Source organism: Cricetulus griseus, chromosome 2 (assembly GCF_003668045.3).
Source record: "Cricetulus griseus strain 17A/GY chromosome 2, alternate assembly CriGri-PICRH-1.0, whole genome shotgun sequence".
NCBI lineage: Eukaryota > Metazoa > Chordata > Mammalia > Rodentia > Cricetidae > Cricetulus > Cricetulus griseus.
The window spans coordinates 422,906,234-422,927,922 of record NC_048595.1 but is presented as its reverse complement, the minus strand read 5'-3'; the positions used below and the strand labels follow the sequence as shown (position 1 = coordinate 422,927,922).

At 38.9% G+C, this 21,689-nt stretch overlaps 1 long non-coding RNA gene across 1 annotated transcript; it reads left to right on the top strand.

The window, feature by feature from the left end:
• Positions 1–7,326: 7,326 nt before the first annotated feature.
• LOC118238261 lies at positions 7,327–14,639 on the top strand. Its single transcript, XR_004768056.1, has 2 exons — positions 7,327–7,604; positions 13,495–14,639. It is a non-coding gene; the product is annotated as an uncharacterized LOC118238261 (long non-coding RNA).
• The last annotated feature ends 7,050 nt before the right edge of the window (positions 14,640–21,689 follow it).

Sequence of the window (21,689 nt, the reverse complement as noted above, 5' to 3'; positions counted from 1 at the left end):
AAAAGGTTGTGTTTGTGTAACTTTTTGGCTGTGTGACCTTGACCAAGTCATTTATCTTTACACAGTCACTTCTTTGTTAATGAAGTAACAGGAAGACCTATATTGCATGACTGTAATGAAGTGAGCTAATGTGTGTTAGCTGAGAATGTTAAGGGAAGAGGGCTTTATATAGGTACATTTGCTCCTGGGAACAGGAAGAAATGAAGCATCAGGAGCCAGGCAAAAAAGGAGAGCCAACAGCAAGTTGACTTGCCAGCAGACCATCGAACTAAGTGTCTAGTTGCTTCATGGTCTCTCTGAGAGGTAGTGCATGAAATATGAATCAAGACCATCTGTTGAGGGCAAGAATCGAAGAAGAATTTACTCATCACTTTCCTTCTCTTCATACATCACTCAAGGGGTTTGTCAGTAGTTGAGCCACATCCCCATTTAATTCATATCTTGAAGCTTGAATGCTCTATACCTCTGAATGTGACTATATTTGGACATAACGTCCTTAAAGAGGAGTTGGCTTAAATTGAAACAAGCAGGGTGGGCCACAGTACAATCTGAGTGTTGTCCCTATAAAAGAGTGATTTGGGCACACAGAGGGAAGTACATCTGAGGATGTGATGGAAAGATTGGCCAAGTCATAGAAAGAGGAATCAGAAGAAACCAAAGCTACTGACATTGAACCCTTGGTCTTCCTAACCCCCCAAATGCTGAGAGGATGTATTTATGTGGGGTGAGTTATTCCATCTGTGGTACAGCTGTGGTCATCCTAGCAAACTGACCCAATGTGTTAACTTCGCACCCCCTGGGTGCTACAAGCGTACAAAGAAAATATGTTTCATTAGTGTCCCCAGATTGAAATGACAATAAATGGGAAGTGAGAAGATGGCCCTGGAGGGAAAATTCATTAAGCTGCAGATTCGTTAGCATCTGAAATAGGCTGGTGTGACCAAAAGAACCTTAAAAAACTTGGATACAAAGCAATCAAATATGAAAAGAAATTTTAAAACTGTACTTTTATTAATAATAGGCTGAAACTATACATTACTACACTATAGATAATTTAGGTAGGATTCATTAGAAAATGTAGATGAACTCATAATTATGATCACATCTGTATGTTTTCTCTAGAAAATATTCAGAACAGTCAATGAAAAGTAACTACATTTTCAAAAATATAAATCATTAGGTAAAATATAGCATTACTCTGATTTTCTTTATATGTGTGTTTGATTCCCTTGAAATCTACAACTGGATTTGGCCTTCAAACTCCATGTACTCTATTGAGAAGAATCTTGAATTGGACACACCAGAGAAATGAATGATTTTCTTGGTCACAGGAGGCGTGCACATGGTTATAAGTTTGGTTACATGAGACCACGAAAGCTTTTTGTTATATTTGTGGAGATGTCGGGAAATGTCTCCATATTTCAGGGGTTGTTAAAGGGTTTGTGGATTGGTGAAGTGAGAAAGGGAGAGAGGAAATGTGGTTTCTGTGGGTGAAGAAATGGAGTCAGGAGTCCTGAGTGCTATGGCATGTACAGTATGGAGGAACACTCAAGCTAAATTCAGCCACTGAAAACTTAGCAGATTTCAATTTTCCATTGCACTAAATCCAACACCTGCCTTCTTCCATGTATATATTCCTTTTTAAGAAAATAGCAGTTTGATATCTGTTCGAAGGATTAGCATCAAGAAGGAAGTTAAGCTGGTTTTCATACAAATATTATCAAAACATTATGTACTAAGCAGCCTGATCAATGTTGGTAAGATGAAATGTGAACACTAAAATTGTAGGCTTTGCATAAGTCATCATTTAATAACTACCTTATTTACCTAATAACTACCTTATTTACCTAATAACTGAGAAGGGGAAAACAAGAGGAGACAGATGTAGTTGCTCTCCCACTGTTTAGCTTTGTGCTCCTCTCTGGCGGAATGCCATTTCCAGGTGTTTGGTGTTGAGCCAAATACTAAAATTAGACATTTGGTACAGCCCCAATTGAGACACAGGGATGTTGTAGAAAAGCTTGTTCAGTCCTTGTCCCTGAAACTGCTATTAGTGCCTCTGTTCCTAGAGCTGTCAAATTTACCCACCAATTTAAAGGAAGATGGCATATGTAAGATAGAAACGCAATCACAGAGCACTACTCTATATCACAGCAAGGTCTCCCTCAAATTTCAGTATTTACATCAATATTTGAAGCTCATTTTCATTTCTTTGGAAACACATGGAATAAGAGTGATCCTCTTTTGGGATTTGATCCAAGTCATCTTCTAAATGTGATCAGAGACATGACACTGCAAAGATAAATTTGTAAAAGTAAAATCAGAGCTACAGACATAAAAGGAAATTTAAAAAAAATAGCATATTGCCTGTGTGAATTTATCAGATTGTAGAATCTGATGCTCAAATTTGTAGATATATGTTCTAATTTCCTTCTCTGTTACTGTGACAAAGCACTGACCAAAAGCAACTGGTAGGGGGAATGGGTTTATGTCATCTTACAGTTTATACTTCATCATTAAGGGCAGCCAAGGCAAGAACTCAGGGCAGGAACTGGAGGCAGAAGCTGGAGCAGATAATGCAGAGGGATGTGCTTAGTGGCTTGCACCCAGGTTCATGTTCACCTACCTTTTTCATACTGCCCAGGCCCAGAGATATCACCACCCCAAGTGTGCTGCAACAACATATATCAATAAGCCACCCAGAAAGTGCCTCAAGGGCACACAGGCAAGCAATTTCAACTGAGGCAATTCTTTAGTTAAGGTTCCCTTTTCTGAGTTATTTCAAGTTTACAACAGAAATAATTAGGACACTTCATGCTTTGTCAACTGTAACTTGACACACAAACATATCACCTTAGCTGTAACCTTTCCTTTCTTGTTTATCCCCCAAATCTTGTGTTAATGCAAATTTAAAAGTCCAACACAAAAATTAAAAGAATTCCAACAGTTTAAAAATCCAACTTCTCCTTAAAAATCAAAAAATCTATTTGTAAAGTGTCTATAAAATCCAAAATGAATTACATATTTTTCTTATTCCAAGAGAAAGAACCTAGTCAAAGTTATAATCAGATCAAAGCAAAAACCAAAAACTGACTGTGGGAAAAGCTTAGTGTCTGACATCTGGGACTCACTCATACTCTTCTGCACTCCAAAGGCACTCCCATTTCTCCAGTTCTGCTCTCAGCAATACATACAACTTGTCTCATAGGCTCATGTCAGCTCTACCCCACACACAATTGTTATTCTTGATGAACACCCCACAGTCCTAGCATCTCCAACATGTGGACTCTCTTTGGCAAATAAGACTGAACCTTCACCAATGGCTTCTTCTGGCCTCCTTTCCAAACCTGTCACATAGTTTCAAGCCCAGGTATTCTCCATGGCCCCTTCATGTTTTCAAAACAACTGTTACACATTGATAAGTTCAGCTGGCATTTTAAGATGCATCCTTGGTCCCCTCTAGCCCACAGCTTCTGGGTGCTGATGCTGAGGAAATATTCCCTGGAGGATTTCATTTCAATGATCTGGTCTTTCTTAATCAGGTCTGATTTTTCAGCTCCGCCATCCAGCATCCACTGCAGCCCACAAGGTTTTGCTTCCAATGATTTTTAATTCAAATGAATCACAGAAATAGCCCTGATAGTCCTGTGAGAATGCTCAAACTTTCTGTTGAAACTTCACAAATAAGGCCACCATCCTTTGCTTTCTAGGTATTCTGATCTTTCAAACTCCCATAACAATAGCTGAATAAGCTCTGAGCACTCACTGGCTTTTCCCTTGCAAAGTTCTGAAATCTTCCACAATCATTCCCAATACAAGACAGGCCTGTCTGTCATAGCGATATCCCACTCTTGCATTCTCAGTACCCATTTCTATTCTAGTTTGCTTCTCTGTTGCTGTGATAAAATAATGACCAAAAAAAAAAAACCTTAGGTGAGGAAAGAGTTTATTTCATCTTGTATCTCATAGTCTCTCACCAAGGGAAGCTGAGGCAAGAAACTGCGGACAGGAACTGAAGCACAGCCAACCAAAGAAGGATGCTTATTGGTTTGCTCCCTGGTCTACATTCAGTGCTTTTTTTATACAGCTCAGACCACCTGCCCAAGAGATGGCTGTTCCCACAGTGACCAGAGTCCTCCTTTGCCAATTAGCAATCAAGACAATAGCCCAAAGGCCAATCCCATGCAGACAATTCATCAGGTGAGGTTCCTTCTTCCCAGGTGTGTCAAGTTGACATTACAAACTGACAAGGACAATATGAAAACCCTATCTTGCCAATCCTGAAAAGAATAACGAAGCTGCCTGTAAGTTAGAATAAATATTAATTTGTCAACACCAGTGACTGGTCCATTTGGTTTATAGCCATGCACTCTAGAACAGTGGTTCTCAACCACCCTTTAATACAGTTCTTCAGTTGTGGTGATCCTCAACCATACAATTAATATTATTGCTACTTCGTAATTGTAATTTTGCTGCTGTTACAAATCATAATATAAATATCTGATAAGACACATATCTGATATTTGACCTCTGTGAAAGGGTTGTTCAACCTCCAAAGGATTCAAGATCCACAGATCAAAAATATCTGCTTAGAGGTTAGAAGTCTTCAGAGAAGCATTTGACCTGTCATATATGTATCTCAAATATATTTGCATCAAAGATTAACTCTAGCTATTGTAGTGTTTCATCAATGGTTAAGAGATAGTTCATGTCTTGTGTTGAAGGAGAGGAAAAGAGCATAGGATATTTTTACATGTTTAATATTCTGGTTTAAGTATTAGTTACACTTGTTTTGGTCTCAGATATACCAGGAAAATATTGACAGTAGAATGATGGCCAAGAGATGCAAATCCTATGTGTGTATCAGGCCTAAAGCATAATGAGGGTATCTTTGCCCCATCCTTGAGAAAACCGAAGCAGGAAATCAAAATAAAAGTTTTTCCAAGAGTGAGGGTTTAAAAATAGGAAGGTAGAGAGTTTAGATGTTTTGTCTCCACCTTGAGGAGAGTGGAACAATGCCCAGGATTTTGTATATTTTTGTTGTTGTTGTTGAATGAAATGAGCTTACATCTCCAAATCTGCATCTCAAACTCCAAATAGTAATGTTTCTTTAGTTTCCCAATCATTATTTTATCAAATGCTTTCTCTTCACACATATGCATTCCTTCTTCCTAGTTTTATGCATGCAATTCATTTCTCTCTTCTTCTTCTTCCTTTGTGCACGTGTGTGTGTGTGGGGGGGGGAGTGATGGGGGTGGAGTTGAGACAGGGTCTCACTATGCAGCCTTGACTCACTATGTAGACCAGGCTGGCGTTGAACTCGGAGATCTGCCTGCCTCTGTTTCACAAATGCTGGGATTAAAGATGTGTGTCACCATACCTGGATAATTGATTTCTTTTAGTTCAGACGTTTTGTTTTGTCATAAACAATGCTGTATCATTTATTATACTACATAACATCCAAAACATGCAGAAAGGCATTTAGAGCCATGTGCTGGTTACATTTTTAAGTTTTTTATGTTCAATGTATATTATTAATTTGTGTGTCTATGTCCTATGGATTCCCTGAAGTTGCTGCCCAAGGCAAACAGGGAGCTAATTAAAAGAAATGGGAGCTTTGAAAACTCTCCAAGACTCTGTGAGATGTCGCTGTTAACCCGAGGAGTTTGAATCACTACCTAGCATGGGAGCCTTGAACTAATCTTTCCCTATGCTGTTAAACTAGGAATAAGACACCTTTAAAATGGAAAGAGAAAATCTGAGAGTATCCTTGCTCACACCTTAACTTTTTCCTAAGATGTGGAAGGAAGTGAAAGAAACTTGAGAGTATAAAACTGTGTCTATGCATCTGTGTACACATGTATGATCTTTACTTTGTTTGTTTCCAGAGTAACTAGAAATATCCCTTGTCAAAAATTAAAAGTCTCTGTGCAGTAAGAACACTTTCTTCTATTTTATAGGTAGGGGACAATGAGAGAGAAGTTAGGTTATTTTTTTTAATAATCTGAGCCAACCAGAAAGACAGTTGAAGACGATTATAAGTCAAAACTGCTGACACTGAAATGTATGTACAAACCACTAGACCACATCGTTGTTATCTTTCATTTTTGAATCAGCTGACAAACAGCACTTCTGTACTTACAAAATCCTTGACTTTCGTTCTGAAACAGTTGCTAGGTAGATAAAATACACACATCACACAATTGTCACTTGTCCCTAGGGGCAATAGCTCTCTCCTTATCTTTGAACACAGTATGACCACTGGAAAGTGGGGAATGTATTTAAAATAATGCTGAGACCCTACTGTTTCATTGCTTATAGCTGCACTCACATTGTGTCACTTCCAAAAGCTGCAGAGGCATTCTGCCAGAACTGCTCCTTCTTCCTAAGCAGGGGCCAGAAAGATGAGAGCAGACCACAGGCCTGTCATTATTGGAAACAATAGGCAGAGACTCAACAAGCAGAATCCCCGAACTTCCATCCCACAGCAGAGAAGTTCCTGGCTAGTAAACCATGAACATCCATCCTTCTACATCCTGAATGGGCTTACACTTTAAAAACATGGGTCCAGAAATAGTAGTTCATCCCCAAATAACCAAGTTATATATTATCTAATGACTAAGATTCACACTCAAGACTAAAAACACTAACAACAAGGCATCTTAGCCTTACAGTAGTGAATTAGGACAAGTAGGAATCATTTCAGGTTCCAATTCCACTATTCATACTTTCTCCAGAACTAGGAAGGTGAGAAGCATAAATTATTCTAAATACACTAGCATATTAGAGCACGCTAGAGTCAGCTGGAACTTCCAAGACGGCCTCTTTATCTGCCTCCCAAGTGGTACTGACGTCAGTTGGGTCCTTCTTGTTTTCATGTTACCTCTGTTGCTTCAGTAGGTTAGATTTCCTTCCTTACCTGGTCATTTCAGGGGCGTTTTTCCAAATTTCAGGACAATGATAGTTTAAAACTTCTAAATACATTCTAAACTGTGTGTTCTAAAGAGAAAAGTTTAACTGGCATATGACAAAAGAAAACAAAGAATGTTGATCAATTTGAAAAGCTGTATGATAAAATGAGTAAGGTTGCCATTCTAGACTACAACTTCTCGAAGTAATTTAGGGAGAGACTAATTTTGTTGCAAATAAGGATTTTACCTTTCCTTATACTTCACTTTTAAAGAAAGATAAAGAAAAATGCAGTAAGACCTACAATTTGGAAATTACATTGTGGAATTCCATTCTTTGCACTAATGTTGCTAGGAAAGCTTCAAAGTGGCATTTCTGCTTCAGCTATTAATTTTGTTTCTATATCAGTTTGTTCTTTTTTAAGTCTCAGATTTTTGCAACCAGAAATTCAGGTAGAAGAAATAAAAACTTTGAGATAAGAACAAACTTTTATAATAATTTTGTGAAGAAAAAAAAGATGATGATGAAGAGCAAGAGGAAGAAGAGGGAGAAGCAGGAGGAGAAGAAGAAGAGAAAGAAGAAAAAGGAGGAGAAGGAGAAGGAGAAGGAGAAGGAGAAGAAGACGACGACAACGATGACTTCCATGGATCCCTGATCTCCTTTATTGGAGATACAACTGGTGGAAGGTGATGGAGGTGAGGACGCTAGATGGCATGAGAAACTAGAAAAAGTAGAGAAAGCAGTACTTTTTTCCCACAGAGTCTTCCGAGCTGAGCTTCAGTAATTATCTTTAGCTTTTCCTTATAAGGCAGATCGACTTTCATAAGATAAATGTGAATTCAAAACTTTCTTATGTGTTCTCATGTTTTTGAATTTTATTTTTTTCCAGAGTTCTCCCACATATGCTCATAGTAGTCTAAGTCACAAACATATGCCACTGTAGCATGTGTTATCTGGAACATGAGGCCCGGAGGGCTTCTCAGCCAAGGAGTGACATCAGTAGAGATGACCTCAGTGTCCATGCTCTAACTCTTATGTTCCTAATTCCCCTGAGAAGATTCTTCTTCAGTCGAATGGTTAACATTGTTACCTAGTTTGAAGAGACACAGAAAGTTAAAGATAAATCTTCTCTTTCTTTCTAAGTGGATCATTAGTTTCTTGACTCTGAAAGAGAAGAAAGCTTAAGAAGAAAGGCATTTGAGGTTCCTAAATACAGATGTTATGTCCAATGACAGTATGCTAATAATAGCCTATTGCCAAAGTTTCATAGAATCTGAGCATCTTTGTATTAAAAGAAACCTGGATTCCTTTCGAGAATAGAGAGAGCAAATGCTAGGTTGGATGATTTAACTTGCACTTGGGTAATGTTTACTACTGTAGTGTTAGCTATTGCTATTTCCATGTTCCACTGAATAAGCTGTTATACAATCATTTTTGTGTTGAATCAAAGCATACTTTTTTAAAGATTTATTTAATATGTAAACAATGTTCTGCTTGCATGTATGTATGCCTACAGGCCAGAAGAGGGCTTTCCATTTCATTACAGATGGTTGTGATCCACCATGTGGGTGCTGGTAATTGAATTCAGGACCTTTGGAAGGTCAGGCAGTGCTCTTAACCACTCAGCCATTTCTCCAATCCCAAAGCATACATTTTAACACTTAGATTTGCACCTGAATTTTGCCTAGTGAATTAATAAAATTAATGACTTGTATTATGACAAGCATCTACATAGCCCATCTTGCTTCAAGTGCTTTATGAATTTTAATTTTAATGTTAATTCATGTCATCATCTAAATCATCTAATTGAGAAAACCCAGAAATCAGTTCATAGCAATACAATGAGGAAAGCACCTCTGTTGATCACCTATGCATACCAAGGAAAGATGCCCTGTTTCCAGACTAAATCTCTGTAATATCTTCAAATTTCATATTCACCTTCAGCCAAAATTTTATCTAATTCTTAATAAATTGCTTGTTGTGATAACTTGATGTTAGTGTTGAAGTGCATAAGATATAAGTGATGTGTGTGTGTGTGTGTGTGTGTGTGTGTGTGTGTGTGTGTGTGTGTGTTTGTGTAATGTTTATGTGAGTGTGTTGCGGGCAACATACATGGTGTAACCTATATGTGGAGGCCAGAAGAGAACCTCAGTGTTGGTCTTCTTCCATCTTGTTTGGGGTAGTACCTTATTGCTATTTTTCTGTTGTGTATTCTAGACTTGTCCCCTGAGCTTCTAGGGATTCTCCTATTTCTCCCATCTCAAAGTAGGAGCCATGGAATCATATGTACAATATGATATTTATGCCTGGATTTGTGTAGGTTTTGGGGATTTGAACTCAGGTCTTCACATTTTCATCATGAACACTATACCTACTGAGAAAACTCCCTAGTACCCACCCCAATACATGTTGGGACTGTAGTTTTTTCAGGCACTTTGCTAGGCATTGTATCAAAGCAAAATACTCCAAAAGTTATTTCTTAGGAAGCTTATAGGTTTATGAGAATACAAATAAATTTAGGATAGTTGTCATGAGTTAACAAGTTATGGTTGACATATGCTCAGGATTATTTGTGAATAAGGGAAGATCTCTAAATATTCCAGGGGCATTACAAAGGACCTTTACAGTAATGGTTACTCTTCAGATGAGGCTTGAAGGATGAGTAGGAAGAAAGAAAGACAATACCCTAAGAGCAGAAGACACAGATGGTATGGGTTTGACAAAATGACTGTGTGTAAATGTGCAGGCTCTGGAGTTTATTCCTGGAAAAGGTGGGCCTATATGGAGGATAGCTATTTTTGGTCTTAAACTAAGACACAATGGTGCCATTGTCATATTCAGTTTTGATAGTGATTTGCTAAACATATGTTTATTAGGTTCTTACTCTATACCATTCCTTGTACTCATCAGCATTTGCTTTCTGTTATTAACAATACAGATGTTGCTATCTTCTTAATGCTTAGGTTCAGTTGGAAAATAGCCAAAAGCAACAATAGTAAATGTGGCATGGTGTTATAGAAGGTACTGACAGCTGTGAGAATGTATTGTAGCACCATTTTTGTTCTGGGATTAGGTCAACCATTCTAATAGAATAAATAATCTTTATGCTTAAACTAAATATAGATGGAGTTGATGAATTTACTTCTGAGTTCAAAGTATTTGGGATTATTGAGATCAGGCTGTGTCTTGCTATAAGTTACTTTATATCATGCAAAGCAATGGTTTTCAGGCTGTACCTTGCCTTTAGAAACTCCATTTTTCAAAAGAACTTCGATTTTATTTTCAGGACAAAGGATGACTATGTGCCTGGGTGCAGCCACAAACACCACTTGTCCACCACTACCCATGCAGTAGAGACTGAACGTGACTTATTTGTGCCACCCTATACATTTGTCAAGGGGAATTGAGACTGAAATGGCTGACACATTGCATTTTAAAATTGTAACAGGGAAACCAAGCGCTAGAACATACTGCATATACCAGAGTGAGGAAAGGGTACAATATCCCATAATCAAGATATATGTATGTCCAGTGTCTGGTAAGGGATAACTTCTTTCACATGGATAGCCTCTTCTAGCTATGTTTGTGATGGTGGAAGAAATAGGAAGTCTCTCCTAGCCTTCTTTAATTACAGCATTCATACCAGGAATGAAGCATTCTCCCTCATGATCTAACAACCTCCCTGATTTAACCTACCTCTTAATAACTTCATTTTAAGATTAGGGTTTCCAACAGATGAGTTGCGAGTGGGGACAAGAACATTCAAAGCATAGCCAGTAGACAGGTGACACCCTCAATGATGAAAGAACTTGTGGTAAGGAGAAGGACAATGTACCAGATATTAAAACTGCCAACGAAGGGCATGGTGATTAATCTTGATTTCAACTTGACTGGATGTGGAGTCAGCTAACAGATAGCCCAATGAGTATAACTGTGGTGGAGGGTTTTATTGTTCAAACCATTTGAAGTGGGCAAACCTACCTCAACTGTGAGCATCACCTTCTTGTAGCAGTCTGAAGAAAAGGAAAAGGTTTGCTTTGGGCCTCACTGCCTTCTTATCCTACGAAGAAGTCCATCTACCTTCTTTCTGCCCCCTCACCACCACCACAGTTGTTGCTACATGTTCTCACTAATAGCAATATACTGTTTCTTCAGAATTCTAGTGTACCCTGAAGACCAGAGGCTCTCCAGGAGTCCTCCATGATCTCATACCAGTTTGGGCCTGCTGAGGCACCCAGTCTTAAGGACTGAATGGCTACTGGGGTTTTGGCCTCTCCAACATGAAGACAGACATTGTTGGACAACCCAGACCCTATTATGTAAACCACACCTCTAGAGAAGCCTCACTAATACAAAAGGAGAAAGGGTGAGAAAATCTGAATAATGCTACAATGAGAATATGGGTTCATACAGCAGACTAATGTACACTCTTCAAAGGTTCATGGTATTTTATATTTGTGGGATAGTTAGTCTGGAAATGATAGTGAAAAGTAAGGGTGATGTCAGCTTTCTACAGAGCCTATAGTAGTTATGAAGTTAGAAAAAAAAGGAACAGAATGACCTGAGATGGCTGATGACGTATTTTCAGACAATATTCAGATTTAGTCCAGATCAGGAATGTTAGAGACTATCCAGTAAAAAAGAAAAAAAAAAGAATATTCAAAATGTGTCATTGTAGGGGAAAATAACTCAGGTAGCAAAGTTACTGTGTGTATGTATATTAAGAACACTGGTGTCTAAGAATGGGTGTAGGAATATACAAAGGGCAAAGGGAATGACTAAATAAGGAGAGGAGTAGCTGAAGATAGACCATTTAGGAGGCCAGGAAAGGACACAATGAAGGCTATAAGACTGAAAATTGCAAGGTAGAGGAAGAACAACATAACTGAGAAAATAAAAGACACTTTCAAGAAGAAAGTTGCAGTTATTCAAATGCTGTGAGGTAAAGCTAGGAAACATGAAACTGTTCAAGTTAGATGTGACCTGAGATTCTTTGAAAAACTGTATCATAATTAAAAAATTCATGGGTTACACTGGAGAATGGCTCAGCTGCTAACAGCATCAGTGCTTTTACAGAGGACCTGAGTTTGGTTCCCAGCACTCATGGGCAGCTCATAACCACCTGTAACTCTAGCTCCACAGGATCTGATGCCCCCTTCTTGCCTCTGCATGCACTCACTCACATGCCATCCACACATAGATATAGATATATACATACTTAAAAATGGAAAAGCATGGATTATAAAATGAAGGGGACCACAACATGCTTAAAAATCAATTCTACATGCATTAAGCTCTTAAATGTTACTATTTAAAACTTTTAGGGGAAAATGCTAGAATATCTTGTCTTCTGGATAAGGAAGGATTCTTTAAATAAGAAACAGAAAATATTAACTTTGAAGAAAGTTGTTGCTTGTATTGACAAGGGGATTTGCTCATTAAAGTCACTTAAATGTAGAAAAAAAATCTCCAAGAAAATGTAAGATGAAATTCATAGCACATCAAATGAACAGAACAAAACGTTAGTTTTATGCCAGTCAGTCTGAAAAAGACAACCATATAGGAAAGGATAAGTATCATAAACACACATGAGAAGAATGGAGAACACATGGAAAGAAGGCGTTTGATTTGCTATCCAGGAAAACTCAGGTTAGGAGTGTAGTCATTTATAATTTTGTAACTGTTAGGTTGATAAACAAGACATGCCTCTCTATGTGAAATTACATGAAAACATGTTCACCCTAGGTAGGATAATAGAGTGGTACAGTAAAACAGCTTGTCCCTTACTTGAAAAGCGTTTATATTTTCTATAAGCTAGTTGCATACTGTGGTAATATCCTCAAACTGGTTTAGCCCTTTCATACTTCAATCAACCATGTTAAAGTTTTCAGTAAACAGAAGGACAGCCAAGCAAGGTAGCACACCTTAGTGTTTTGAGATGCTTGCCTACAAAAGCGAGACGGAGGAAGAGGCCAGTGTTTCTAATCTTCTCCCTGGTACTCCCTGGACATGGTCTTTCTCACATTTTCCCCTGGGACTAGTATATAGTCCTCTTACTCCTAGCTGGGTTTTATTCTTGTATAGAGTTTGTAGTTATGCAAATCAGTGGTTATCTTAGCTTTCTGTGCAGCCTCTTCCCATTTTGTGTTGAACTGAATTTGTAGTCATTTGTTATTTTTATTTGCCTGGGACCATGACCAGCACACTTTCTATGAGCAAAAGGGATTCTGGACTTGAACAGAAACTGACAGTTATAAAAATAAAATAGAGTGTTGGTACCTGGTTTACTGATTTCCAGTGCATTCTGGCTTCCTGAAGAACCATTTGCTTAAGGCTTTTGTGGAAATAGAGAAGCAATCATAGGTAAGCATGATGCTGATAGTTATGGTTTTTGTATGCACTGTTCCAAGTGCTTCTCAGACGTCACAGCTATCTGGAAGAGAGTCCACAAAGAGTAGTGCCAATATTATTTTTTATTTTTAGTAAATATTCAGTGGAGGCCTAATCAATGCCCCCATTAAAAATACTTTCAGAATCGAGTCTGAGTCATCTTGGCATTTCTTCTCTAACCCATTTATTTTCTAGACAGACTGATTGGTTTCTTGATTGAGTGGTTTTCAACTGTGACTCCAGCCGAGGATCACAAGCTAAGCCTGAAGCGTTACTCCATCAGCTGCAGTGAGCAGAGTGTGGCTCTCCAGAGATGGAAAACCTTCAAAGATCATCATCATCAAAGGACCCTGCTTGAATCTACAGCCATTCACAGCCTGCACCCTGCTATTCTGTGAGCTTTCTGAGTGGCTCCTGACACTAGAAAATCATCAATGAATATACATCTCAAGGAAACAACCATAAAGGACATGTTACAGAATGCAGAATTTGGGGCTTCTGCCCTTTGTGATCATCAACATTTTCATTTCCCTTACACACATACTGAATATTATATTATATAAAATGCTATGCTTTCTAAGAAGCAGTCTGTAAGAGAGGCACGGGACTAAGTGTCACTCTCTTTTAAAGATTAAGCTGAGATTTAAAGACGACAACCTTCTTGCCCCTTGTTACAGGAAAAATAAATAATGGAGAAGGGACTGGATCCCAGTTGTGTTTTTCTAAAATTCCAAGTTCAGTGTCCTCTAACTACACAACACTGAAGAAGTACCATGCAGCAGGACAAATGTAAGGATAACTATCCCACTCATCTATTTTTAACTAATCTTACTTGCCTTCCTTCCCTCAAGCAGCTGTGTGGCAGTGTTTACTTAACTACTCCTTCATGATAAGTAACTTTTATCCTAAGTTTCCTGGGGGATATAAATTTTTCTGTTTAGCTTTCTAGTAGTTACTCAAAAGAAGGTCATTTATATACTTATATATATTGCTCTGAGCTATATTTTCAAAATTATGGGCTCTCCCCTCCTGATGCAGGGATAGCATAGAAACATATCCTTGCAGTCTCCTCTACTCCTAAAATCCTAAGATGTGATTTTTTAAAAAATTGACTGTGTATTTTGCAGTAGCAAAATTTTATGAGCAGGGCATATTTGTGACCTGACTAAATTATCACTGGTATTTGCTAGATGATTTTAGGCATTATCTAATGTACTACTTGAAATATCCATTTGCAGGTAGATACCATTATTGTATTTTATTGGTGGTAATGCACACTCTGCTATCTAAGTAATGTTTTAGTTCACCTGGTCAATAAATGTGCTGAAGTTTGAACATTCTGCCTGGTTTCATGGCCCATCCATATAGCTCTACATTGCCCCACAGAAATTTGATATTCATCAGAGAACAATTTTATGTCCAGGAGCTAATATTAGTGAAGGCTAGAAATAACACTTAGTGACTCATTCTAATTTAGGTAAGGATTCCTAATTCCATGTAGAGGTGCAGGAACCTCCAGACTTTTGAGTAAAACCTGGCTTAAATGTGGAACACATGACTCTCCCAGCATTCTTATGAAAACAATAAAATTAGGGATGCAGAATTTCTGATGTGGAGTCTGACCTCCATTAAATCTGCCTTTCTCAGCCCTCATATGTTATATGCCACTTAGAATACTCTGTTTTAAGAAACAGAAACTCTAGTGAAATGTATCTGATAACCACATAGCTAGAAGCACACAGGCAGATGCACTCATGGATTTATGCATTATTGGGACAAGTCACCCGACAAAAGCGATTGAAAGAAGGAAGTGTTTATTTTGGCTCACAATTCAACAGTGTGGTCCGTCATGGAAGTGGGGGGCTTTGGATGGCTTGTCACATGACATCAGCAGTCAGGAAGATAAATGCCCATACTAGGCTCACTTTCTGCCTTCTCCTTTTTATTAGGTTCGGGACCTCAACCCACCGAATGATTGCTGCCCCAAGTTAGGGTGAGTCTCCCACTTCTGTTAATCTAATCTAGAAGTTCCCTCAGAACCATACTTATGAGGTCTGTTTTCATGGAGATTCTAAATCCTATTAAACCTTCAATCAGTATTAACTGTCACAGTGGGCAGTTCTACAATGTCCTATAGACTGACTTTGTCTATAATGGTCAGTGGAGCCATTTTTCCCACTTTTTGCTTAGCAGTGCCATAATGCTTTTGCCTGCTCACTGGATGTGTCTATACACCATCTCCTCCATGTGGACACTACTACATCAAGTAGAAGAAGTGGAAGTCTCCCTTGGAAGGCTTCTCTTTTGAAAACCACCAGCAGTAAAATTTAACATGTCTTTTCCAAAACATTATCACTGCCAAGGATGGTAGAATTTATATGAGTAACTTTAATAAACTCAAGGTTCCAAAGAAAAGACAGGGTTTGTTATTCTTTCAAGCATGCAGTCACTTAAAACATAAATAACATGTGTGTGTGTGTGTGTGTGTGTGTGTGTGTGTGTGTGTGTGTGTGTGTAAAATGTGTGTGCGTGGGCACACAAATAATGCAACACATGTGTGGAAGACCAACAACTTTTGGGTGTTGGTCTTCGTCTTTCTACCTTGTTTGAGACAGGGTCTCTGCCACTACAGGTGCAGGTTCACTGACCTGTGAGCTTAAGAGGACTCTTTATCTTGCCTCCCTCCTTCCTATAGGAACAAACTGGAATAATGGACATTTGTGCTACTCCATCTGGCAGTTATGTGGTTCCCGGGGCTCTGCAATAAAGTCACCTGGCTTGGGTGGCCAGTTGCTTTTACCCACTGATTGTGTCTCCAGCCCTATAGGGAGATGTGGTGTGAAGAGATGTGAAGTAGGGAGTGTGTGGTTGCCACACCTGAAAGCAAAGGATACTGTGAAGTACAAAACCCTTGTCTAGAGAGAAAAGTAACGATCTTCGCAAGTGAATACCAATAAATAAAAGTGTATTATTTTTATGGGAATAAATAGTTTGAATGAAGTTGGATTAACCCCAGTGCTTCATGTTGCCATGCTCTGCCCAGATTTAGGGATGGACTTGACTGGGGGAGAGAAGGAATGAGGAAATGGCAAGACCACAGGCACACATGCAGAGAGGCTGCAGTCTGGTGGGGGCCATGTGTTCATTAATGGAGACACCAGCAGCAGCCCAGAAACTCAACTTCTTCTTCTTCTTCTTCTTCTTCTTCTTCTTCTTCTTCTTCTTCTTCTTCTTATTATTATTATTATTATTATTATTATTATTATTATTATTATTATTATAAAAATGTATTTTTCAGGACTTTTTTTGCGGAAAAAAGATGTCCCTTTAATAAAACGTTATCAACATACATCATACACAAACTACAATGTATCATAATTACTTTTTTTCCTCTCATAATTCAGAACCAGACTACAAGGTAAGAAAAAACACAGAAACAGCTACAATGTTCCCAAGAATCCACACAAGGTCTTCTTCCAGGCAGATGGTCTACAAGAGCTGGACAGGACAGCCTCCAAAGCCACAGAGAAACCCTGTCTCGAAAAAAACCAAAAAAAAAGTGTATTTTTCATTTTATATACCAACCCCAGTTCCTCCTTCCTCCCCTTCTCCCATCCCCCTTCCTACCCTCCATCCACTCCTCAGAGGGTTAAAGCCTTCCTTGGGGAGTCAACAAAGTCTGGCATACCAAGTTGAAGTTGAGGTTATTATAAACTACTGAAGGAGGTGGCAGGTTTAACATAACTTGCTGAGAATTTTCTGTGGGGGAGAGGTCTCAGACTATAGAACATCTGTGTAGGGAGGAGGAAGCCGTGGTTGACGTTTTCTGCACATACTGTCAACATGCACACACTGACAATGTGAAGGCATTGCCATTACCATCACTCTGAGGCCTTGGGGTCCTTGACTATGGCTATGTTCATGTAAACCAACACACAGCCACCTTGGAGTTCATCTGCTCTTTACATTATTTAATACACTGATGTAAGGAAACCTCTGTAATCCTTTGGCATCCAGAGCAAGCTCCATTGTGTTCATCTCTACTTCTCTTACCACCACCATTTCTCTGTGCCCTTTTCTTAGCTTATCTGAAATGTTGACAGTGATTTTTGAGTTGTTTTCATCATAAGAAACTTGAAAATCTATTTCTTGCACACGTAATGTGGTAAAGAGAATAATATATGTATGTTTTGTTTACCTTCTGTGACTGTGATAAATGTCCAGGTCAAAAGCAACTTACAACATCAAAAGGTTTATTTGGGCTTCTAATCCCAGGTCATAGACAAACATTGAGGAAGTTTGGGCAGGACTAAGGCAAAATCTGAAGTGTAAATGATAGATGAATGCTTCTACTGGCTCTTTCATTCTCAAATTTGTTCACTGGTTGTTGTTGTTGTTGTTGTTGTTGTTTATAAAGCCCAGAACTACCTGCCTAGGGATGGTGCCACCCTAGGTGGACTGGGGCCTCCCACATCAATCTTAAGTCTCTCACACGCAAGGCCACAGGTCAATCTGACCTGTGCAATTCCTCAGTTGCAATGCCCTCTTCGCAGGTGACTCTTGGCTGCATCAAGTTGACAATAAGAACTAACAAGGTAAAGGGCTCTCCCACATCAGTCATCAGGCAGTCTTCCACACAGACAAGGCCACACAGGCCAGTCTGACATGTGCAATCCCTCAAATGAGATGCCCTCTTCCCCAGTGACTCTGGGTTGGGTCAAATTGACAATGAAAACCAGCCAGGAAAATCTGTTTATGTAATTTTAGATTTTCATTATTCTCCTTAATTATTTCCTAATATTTTTTAGAGCGAAATAGACAGAAAGTTAATAAGACCAAGCTAAGAGAGTGTCACTCAGTTTGTTAAGAGAGAGAAATTAATTAGTCTTACTCCTTTTTTTTCTTTTATCAAGGCAAAGAAGACTGATCTTTCTTTATCAGTCCAGCAGCTGTCATTTCATATCGAGTGCTGGCTTGAATCAATTGTAGCTCATCAAACCCCTGTGGTGGTGTGGTGATGTAACATGCAGGTTTAGTACGCCAGGAGGCTTACTTCTATTTAAAAAAAAAAAAGTGAAATAAGCCTTGATTGTTGGCTGTCAACCTGACATATTCTGGCACCAAACCAAACCAACCCTGGGGCCTTTGGAGGACTTAAAGACTGTGGAAACTTCTTAGTCATAATATACTATGCTTCCATAGGTATTTTTTCTCAGATCTCACGTTGTGTTATCTCTAACCTCATACTCCTGTGTGGTTATGTTATATAGATATTAATATTGACATTACAGTAGACTTGGGAAATGGAGCAATTAACACCTCAGCAATAATCTTGGCAAAGACAGGAACAAAAATGCCTTCATTCTTTCCTCTGACTAGTGTAATAACTGGTGATACTCCTCCCCTGTTCTTTCCAGACCCCACCAATAAGTTACAAAACATGCATATCAGGTGCTGAATGACAGTTTTTATATTTTGGTTATACAGAAAATTACTCTGAAAACTTTGGCCTGAGGCTTGGGTGCTAGCTCAGAATCAGAGAGCTTGTCTAGCATGAGTGAAACCCTAGATTCAATCCCTGTGCTGAAGAGGAAAAGTAAGAAAAGAAGGAAAGAAGGAGGAGAAAGGGGAAGGTAGAAAATAAAAAGAAAGATGAAATGTGAAAGAAAAAATTAGATGTCCAAGTTAGAGTTATCATTGCTGTGATGAAACACCATGACCAAAAATCATATTGAGGAGGGAAGGGTTTATTCCACTTATGCTTCCACATCACAGTTCATTACTGGAGGAAGTCAGGACAGGAACTCAATCAGGGCAGGAATCTGGAGACAGAGCCGCTCCTCATAGTTTGCTCAGCCTGCTTTCTAATAGTACTCAGTGATGGCACTACCCACAATGTGTTGGGCCCTCCTCTATCAATCGCTAATTAAGAAAAATGACTTAGAACTGGATAGTTGGAGGCACTTTTTTTTCAACTGAGGTTCCCTCCTTTCAGATGACTCTAGCTCGTATTAAGTTGACATAAAACTAGCCAGGACAATAGACAGAGTTGTTTGTTACAATTACTACTTAATTTGTGTCAGTTATGAACTATTTCTATATGAGCAGACATTATATACCAAATGCTCACATACTTTGAGGAAAAGAAATAATAAGCCAAATACATTATATATTTGGTTACATAATTATTATGCAGGTTAATATTGAGGGTTAGATGGAATGTTAAAAGTATGTGTGTGTGTTTACCTGCTATAATTCTTGACAGTTTGAATTCCTTCTATAAAATAGTCAAGGATGCCCTAGTAGGAGTACGGGCTTCCAGTGCCCAAAGCTCTAGGAAAACCTCCAGTACCAGAAACAAAAGTGCTTAGTTAGTGGAGTAGTTCTTAGTATAGACAAAGCCCTATATTTTGGTCCTCAATCTCTCTCTCTCTTTCTCTCTGTCTCTCTGTTTCTCTGTCTCTCTGTCTCTCTGTCTCTCTCTGTGTCTCTCTGTCTCTCTGTCTCTCTGTCTCTCTGTCTCTCTCTCTCTCTCTCTCTCTCTCTCACACACACACACACACACACACACACACACACACACACACACACACCCCAAATAGAATACCACATCTAAAATAGAATAGCAGGTGACTTCTTTATTCCTAGTACTATTCACACTTTCAGATTGTGCCTATTTGGACTCCTTAATTATACTACAAGAAGATGGTATTTTATTGCTCTTTGCTTCAGACAATCAATCCAACAATCCTCTGTTTCTCTCTGTGTTCAACCCATTCCCCATGCTGACTTGCATCTTTGTCCATACTGACCTTGGCCTGCTAATTTCAATTCTATGTCATATGGGTCTCTTCTGGTTGGATCTGAGATGCATGTGTTGGTTGCTAATTTAAGCCTTTCAATGTATGAAAAGTCCAGAGTCTTTGGATGATCTCCAGAAGGCATGATCTCCATACCAAGGTTGCCCTTACTTCCTGGCTTGACCTCACTCACTTCTCTGTTGACTCCTTCATAATGTGACAACAGAATATTGATTATGGAGTTCATTACGGGAATAAAATTTTAAAGAAAGTAAAGCAATATTTGATCTGTAGTTTAAAATTAGAAAGCCATAACTATACAAGAAATGGATTATAATTGGAATTTTTGGGGGCCTCCAAATAGCTCCCAAATAAAGGCATGGGGACTTATTATTAATTATGAATGTTTGGCCTTAGTTCAGACTTGTCCCATTAGATATTTGAACTTAATTTAACCTGTTCTAGTTTAATTTAGGTTCTGTCATGTGGTTCCTGACCCATCTCTCCTTACTACCCATGCTACTTCATCTGTGTCTGGCTGGCAACTCTGCCCTCTTTTTTTCAGAGCTCTCTGTGCCCAGAAGTCCTGCCTATCCTTCCTACCTAGCTATTGCCCATTCAAATCTTTATTAAACCAATTAGAAGGCACCTTAGCAAAGACACATCTTTACAATGTAAGCAAATATTCCACAACAATGGATAAACAAAATTGGGCAGATATTTTGGGTCAATAATGAAGACAGTCTCTGTGTTTTATTTTTACATCCTCGTGGAACCTAACAATAGCAACTGAAGAAATGAAGAGTTTGTTTGGACCCAAGGTTTAAGAGGGGTCCATCATGGGAAAAAGGAATGGTGGTGGAAGTGTGAGGTAACTAGTCGCTCACGTTGCTTTGGAAATCAGGAAGCAGAGAGCCATGAATGTCGATGTTCAGTTGAAGATCTCCTTCCTCTCTTGTGTTCAGTCAGGACCCCATAAGCTGCTTCCATCCACATTCAGGGGAAGTCTTGCCTCCATAGGTGAACCTCTCTGGAAATACCCTCACAGGCATGCCTTGAAGAAGATTAATTATCACAGTGTCCAAAAATGAAAATAGAGTCAGAGAGCAGCTATCTAAGAAAGGACTTAAGGATGCCCCCCCCCAAAAAATCTTAAAATAAATCTGATGCTTGGAGAATAAGCTATGCATAAAGGACAAAGAGAATACAAATGGGTTTAGTAGTTACCACCTCTTAAATTTTTGTCGGAGTGTAAATTCTAGTTAAGTATTTGCCTCCATCAATAACGATAATTATGTGGGAACATGGGCTTAGAGGACAGTGGTGATTGACAGAGAAATTGACAGACTACAAAGAAGAAAAAAAAATCTGGTTCCTAAAATCAGAAGCACTGGAGGACCAGAAGCAGTTTTGATTTTGCCATAATGAGTTATGGAGCTAATGTTACCTGTTTTCATGCCTGCTAAACAGGACAGGCTTGGTACTAGAATGTGGGTAGAGGTAGGGGTGGAGAGTGAAGATAGCACTCTGAGACTTGGAGGTGAAACTGAGGGTGTTTGTTCTAGGGCATCTATTCTGAGCCTTTGATTT